Below are 7,379 nucleotides of genomic sequence, written 5' to 3'. Positions count from 1 at the left end.
GTGATTCAGTGCGGAAATAAACGCGTCCTGAGTGGCTCGGTCAAACAAGGCGACGACTTCTCTCGCAGGCAGCCGCCAATCACCAGGAAGAAACCACAGGTGCGGGTATACCTTGTTGCAGTCTAATAGGCGTTCAGATCTTTTCGCGAAAAATACCTGCCCCTAGGTATACATAAGTACGTACTTTACATTAGGTAAGTAAAGTGATTTACGGCTGAGATATTTACAACAAAAATATGTAAAATATAATTGCATCTTCCTGACAAAAAAGTACAAAGTTATTTTCAGTTCTCTGACGTTTACCGCCGCCTGTAGCTATCCAAGCACTCCTGACTTTGTGTGGGTCGCTGTGCCAGAAAAACTATTATTCGTGCGGGAAAACCGTGTGATACCGGCAATCAGGACTGCATAGATAACTTATATTGTTTAATTTACAAACATCTCGTTATAAACTTGTTGCCAAAATTATAAATATATACCTCGAAAAAAAGTACAACTTTTTTTGAATTCCACATAGTACTTTAAAACATAACAAAATAACTGCTGCATCGCTCAGCGTTCCGACTTACACGTTCATGTTAGTTATTCTTTTTACATAGTCCACTGCGACATATTGCTGTATCTTTACTTCTTCTCTTTAGTGTTAAAAATATTATTTTGCAGCTAGTGTCTTCTTATTTTTGCGAACGTACAAAATCATTTTCTTTCTACGACCTCAAATAGACAATCAACTCAACTATGCCCTATGAAATATACAGATAGGTTGATGACAGTATGGACGCTATCATTTACAGTATGGTAGTTCGCATAATTATTTTTAGGCTTGATTAAAAAAATAATATATTTATTTATATTTTTATTGAGAGTAATAATACTTCCACTTATTAAAGGTAGTATAATTGAGACGTTACAAACATTAAAAAAATAAAAAATAAATAATTGGTCTTAAAATGCCTACCTTGAATTGAAAATTGTTTTTTAATTTAAATTTAAAACGTTAGCTTACTGGTAATTTTCAGTGCCAACAAGCTTAACTTGTTTGTTCTTCCAGGGACATGTTTCCGCCCGGGACTCGAACCCTCGACCTTGAACCGGAGACTACAGCTGCGCCTCGGAGGAGGCTCGAACCCAGGAATATTCCCGATGACACAACACGTACCTCCAGCCGCTGCGAGGCTCGGCTGTGGACAAGTGCTCTCGGGCGCGTTAAGGGCGATATTCCCAGACGTTCGGGTAAGGTGGCGAATAAGCACTGCCTTGGTGGGACACAACTGTAACCTAACTCTCAGGCCGTATTACAGGAATTGTCCAAACCGAATCCCAGTAAGGGGAACAAATCGGCTACAGTTTCAACTAACGGTGCCCTGCGCGAGGCTAGGAACCGGTTACAACGCATTCTAGCGGGCGTTACGCAACAACCGACACAATTGTTACGGCAAAAATACTAGAGATAGCAGCACCATCGCACAAAAATACAACCTCCGTTCTAATTTTCTCCAGTAATTATTAAGTTGCGTTTATTTCTTTTTGTGGCCATTAAAATGTAGAAAATTTATTCCATATTCCAGGATAGTTTCGCTATCACAAAGTTTCATTTGGCAAAAAAAAAACACGCATGCTACGTCCAGCGATCATTAGAGACCCGGAAAATTCGCGGGTTCAATGACCTCCAGGATAGACTCCAATATCCTCTACACACTCGGGCAAAAGCTAACTGTTCATTGGCAGCTGACTTGTGAGTCGTCTCGACTGGGTGTCCTGTGATTCGACACTTCTATGAGTGAGGGTCTCTAATTGGCCCTCAGTCCTCCAGATTAACAGTGAACCAATGACAGAAGCAGCACTAAGGTTTAATTATTTGAATTTTAGCATAACACGAAATGAACCCGCGATTTTTCCGGGTCTCTAGCGATCATCACAAAAATCAACACATACGAGTAAATGGCACCAGACGCAGGTCCGCCAACTGGACGATATCAACGCAATAGTGAGCTCTGCGCATGCGCGGATATTAGGTACCAGATCGGCAACTGACTGGACACCGAAATCCGTTCCCTAAAAAATAATGGCTGGCCGTCTCTTATCGAGCACTAGGAATACGGTTAGGGTACAGGTGTAGTATATTCGACAGCTAAACCCTGATTTTTGTGTCTGGGAATACCGGTCTAAGTTATCATGCTGGTGGTTTTCTAGAGTCGGTGCTCTTCTGAAAAAAGAAAAAAAAATTGGTTGTCTGTAAAGTCGGTTTACGGACGATAGTTTAACGTGACAACGTCATAGCAAAACATTGATGAAATGATTGAATACTTTTATGAATAAAATTGAATCATTTTTATTGAATTATCACTATTTTGTATGGATACAAAGAAGGAGTGAAATGAAATCTACCATTTAATTGATAAATTTACTTTTATTTGCACTCATTAATTCAAATATGTTTATTACTTTAACGAACAGATTATTTTAACTATAACATTTATACATGTTTGCTATTTAACTTCTTCCAATCTGTGTTATTCTGTTAAGGATGGGACGATGATAGGAAAAGTAGGAAACGAATGGGAGTGTTTCAAGTTTAATGTGCCTCGAAAAAGTCAAACCGATGGTTGTTCCTTTAGAGTGGAAGAGAGATAGATGCGGCGCAAGCGTACAATGAGCGTAACGGGACACAGCGGAACGGGACATGTGCGTAACGGGACACTTTTTCGTGCTTGCAGCCGGCGTTCATCGATTTATTAGACGTTGTCACGTCAAAAAAATACAAGTTAAAATAAAGTTCTGAGAATGGTATTTGAGGGTTCCTCTCATTATCACGTTCCGCACATCCTTGACTTCAGCGCGACAAAACATGGCGGACGAATCAGACTACATGAACGTAAATATTTCCCCGTTAACGGAATGAACGACAGTAATTATGCTTTCGGAAGATGGTTAGACTGGTGCATTGGAAATACTTCAGTTGCTCGAGAATGTTTAGACCCGTTCTGCAGTGACACGGAAGCGAAGGACGGATCACGTAAACGGAGACGGATTTCACGGAATGCCACGCATGCGTACACGGATCCGTACGGATTAGCTCGGCAGTGCCCATGTCTTACGTTGACTTGACTCCACGAGACCAATAGCAGTGGTAGCCATGCCTGTTTACGTTTTAAATACGTCTACAATTGTTTCAAGTAGAAGACGGTATATCTAGTGTTCTACAATTTATTTATGGTTATGTGTGTTATACATGCATGTAATCCCAACAATTTTATATTCACATACAAAAAACATTTTCAATTAAATTAATTTTTCTTAACCTGGAAATTCAATATCATTAGTTGTCATTTCTAAAGTTCCCGTGCATTGTGGGTGCGGCAGACGTGCAGTGAGCCGTAATCGTCTTGCGGTTACGTGAACAGTTTTTTTTTATTGTTTTGAAATGTGTTCACGCTCAGCAGTTTTCCCAAATGAACTTTAAATTTGAAGTATGAATATGTTTCTCTCGTACATGTCGATTGAGAATTTAACCACCTGTGAAAATCACTGGCTAAAGTTATGTTTGGTGGTTACAAACTGATCTTCATCATGTTATATGTGACCGGCATGCGTTGCAATGCCTCAATCGAAATTTTTTTTTGTATTTTGTTTGAAGAAGGTACACATATACAAAGCATCTCTCTATCTCTCTATCTATTTCTCTGTGTATATCTCTATATATCTCTATCTCTATGTATAGCTCTTTATATCTATCTATATATCTCCCTCTAAATCTCTTTATCTCTCTTCTTTATCTCTACATATGTCACTCTATAGCAATGAAAATATTTAAAAGCTATGTTTTAAACCATCTATAAATTTAAATATCAATTTACCTACCACAGGGATGAAATATGTATGTAAAACCGCGCGGCCATTCGAATGCTGCATTGTGTCAAAATGTCAAAGCAGTCGGTGAAGAACTCCCGCAGATTTAAAGACTTGGAACTGACGGACATGTACATTGTTGTGTGTGTTGATGGCAGTAATGGCGGCGCTGAGCAGGCCGTGGTTGGCACACCTGGCCCCGCGCCCCCGGAGCCGTGTCGGAAGGCGGGCTCGACTGTGTTTTGTTTTAGTTGTAACTGCGGCGCGTGGGCGCTGCCTGCCTCGGAGCACGTCCGTTTCCTGGAGCCGCGCTCGTCCGGACAGCGAACATTCCAGCCGCGCTCTCCTCGCCGCGGACAAGCGCTGTCGTTCATTTACAAACATAACCGATCGTTCACACCTATTTATATTATTTCAAAGGTTTGTCATTTATTTCCAAACCTAACCAATCATTCACATATTTAAATTATTTAAACGTTTGTCATTTATTTGCAAACCTAACCAATCATTCACACCTATTTATATTGTTTTAAACGTTTGTCATTCATTTCTAAACCTAACCGATCGTTCACACCTATTTATATTATTTTTAACGTTTGTCGTTTATTTCCTAACCTAACCGATCGTTCCCACCTATTTCAATTATTTTAAAGGTTTGTGATTTATTTCCAAATCTAACCAACCGTTCACACCTATTTAAATTATTTTTAACGTTTGTCATTTATTTCCAAACCTAACAAATCGTTCACACCTTTTTAATTTATTTTAAGGGTTTGTCATTTATTTCCAAATTCCAAACCTAACCAATCGTTCACACCTATTTAAATTATTTTAAAGGTTTGTCATTTATTTACAAACCTAACCAATCGTTCACACCTATTTAAATTATTTTAAAGGTTTGTTATTTATTTCTAAACCTAACCAATCGTCCACACCTATTTAAATTATTTTAAAGGTTTTCATTTATTGCCAAACCTAACCAATCTTTCACACCTATTTAAATTATTTTAAAGGTTTGTCATTTATTTCTAAACCTAACCAATCGTCCACACCTATTTAAATTATTTTAAAGGTATGTCATTTATTTCCAAACCTAACCAATCGTTCACACCTATTTAAATTATTTTAAAGGTTTGTCATTTATAACAAACCTAACCAATCGTTTATACCTATTTAAATTATTTTCAACATTTGTCATTTATTTCCAAACCTAACCAATCGTTCATAACTATTTACATTATTTCAAAGTTGGCTAACCTAATCGAACCAAAACTGCATCCGCATACTAGCCTAATGAATCCCTTAGCTAAGGGATCCATTCGTATTGCATCTAGTAGACGCGGCCCTCTTTTCGTTGCTCCCGAATTCTCACAAGGGATTCAGATGCATCCCTACATGCGTCTATAAAAACCGAGGTTTCAAGGGAGGCGACACTCGCATCCACTGATGCGTCCCTATGTCCATTAGCTTCATAATCGTGCTTTTTTTGTTTGTGTATAATATTAATTAAAAATTTTGGCATACGATTTTGTAAAAAAACGTTATAAGCATAAGTAATATTTCAAAAAGAGACAAATGAAAACGTTAATAATATTTACTGAAAGGCGAACTTAAAATTACAGTGGATATTAATTGGTCAATATTAGTATTTTTAATATTCTGAGATTCATAGCAAAGTTTTTATCTTGATAACTGACATAAAATCCTCGCTAAATTTAATTCTTTAAATTGGTCAGTTGTATATGAGTGTATGTCCAGAAACCGGGTCCTGGGTGAGGAGCTGGAGCCGATTTCCGCCATATTGGATTGTGACCTCACGGCGACCATCTTTGTTGACCTTTATATTTGACCTTAACCTTAAAATTTGCAAAACTTTGCCAAAAACTGACTCAAAACCTCATAAAATTTCCAATTTTCAGAAAATATTTCTGCAAAAAATCTTAAAATTCAAAACTTCCATTTCAATAGAGAAAAGCCCATAAAAAATAAAAAATTCAAAATGCCACAAAATATATTTGTCTTAAGAAAAAAGGATTTCCTTAAAATAAGCTTAAAACTTCTAAAAACAAGCCGCACTAAGCCGCTGAAGTCATGACCAAGACCTTGACCGGAAACTTGAAATTCTTTAATTTTTGACCAAAAAAATTCCGAAAAATGTTCCAAAAATATAAATATAATTACTTACTGCAACTTTTTAGTTACTTAATATACTTATGTCCCGTTTCAATTATCGGCCAAAGTAAACACGTAATTAATTGATAAAAATATTTAAAAATTTAAGTAATTTTTAATAAAATTTTAATAAAATATCTTGCTATCGTCACGCATGTCATCCTAGATTATAGAACAATCCGACATTTTGAATAGTGACATCGTGTCCGCCATCGTGAAAATACGTAATTTTCAATTGAAGAACTGGAAAAAGTTTTAAAATTAATAAAAAATTATTAAATTAAATTTTAGTAAAAACGCACAACATGGAGTCCTCGGTTCGAAACCGTGGGATCTTACGATTAAAAATGACAATGAATTCTTACTCCACGGAAGCCACCAGGCAACAGACTTCCCTACCACTAATGTAAAGGCAGTTATTACTAGAGCCAGTAAAACATCATGACAGTCATCTTGTTTTCATCTGCTAGAGAGCACTACCATTATCCTGCATCCGACATATTGTTTCGTCTGCTAGAGGGTGCTGTCAACATATTAGTTACACATTTACTCGCTAAAGTATAGTATTATGTATCGACTTGGCATCCGAAATCTTGTCGGGTGTTTTTCAGCCATTTTAGCTAGAAATTTGTAAAAATTTCCAAAAATCTTCAAAAATTCATCCATTAATTCACTAATTCATTCAATCGATTCTTCTCCTTGATTCTATCACTAGACGTTTCAAAAAAAGGCAATTTTAGGTAAAAATCACATATGAAGTAACTTGGCTTCTGGGTTGTAGCCGTGTCCTTGGCGAATAATTCACCGACGTTTCGGTCGACATTGCAGTCGCCATCATCAGGGAGCAGTTACCTACTAGCTCTTAACTCGCTCCTGTCTCTTCTGAAACTTCGTCGATCGTGAAATGACAACGCTCGTTGGTTTTTTGGCGGTTTTTTTAAACTTCTTCATCGTTTCAGATGTTGAAGGGCGCCCAGAAGGAGAATGGTATTCAACACTCATCTCACGATGTTCAAAGCGTCCAAAACACTCAAAAACTTGTGTGCGACTCATAGCACCTTCCTTGAAAGCCCTTTGAATCATTTGGTAAGCTCCCGTTGTTCATTTTTCAAGCAGGAAACAAAATTTCAAACCCACTCTTTGTTCTTTTAAATCTGCCATAACGACTTCGCAGGCTGAACACAAGAACAAACAGCAAGAGAAAAACAATACTACGATCAAACATTAAACTACAAATTAATGCCATCTAGCGGGAGAACTCTCTACTACGTCTTCGAATGGCAGCGCGCTCTCAGTCCGTTTTTTGGGTTCACCCCCCCCCCCCCCCTTCTAGTAAGTAGTGTGAAAATGTTCCTGCA

The sequence above is a fragment of the Bacillus rossius genome, chromosome 2, assembly GCF_032445375.1.
Source record: "Bacillus rossius redtenbacheri isolate Brsri chromosome 2, Brsri_v3, whole genome shotgun sequence".
Taxonomy (NCBI): domain Eukaryota; kingdom Metazoa; phylum Arthropoda; class Insecta; order Phasmatodea; family Bacillidae; genus Bacillus; species Bacillus rossius.
This window is presented reverse-complemented; position numbering follows the sequence as displayed.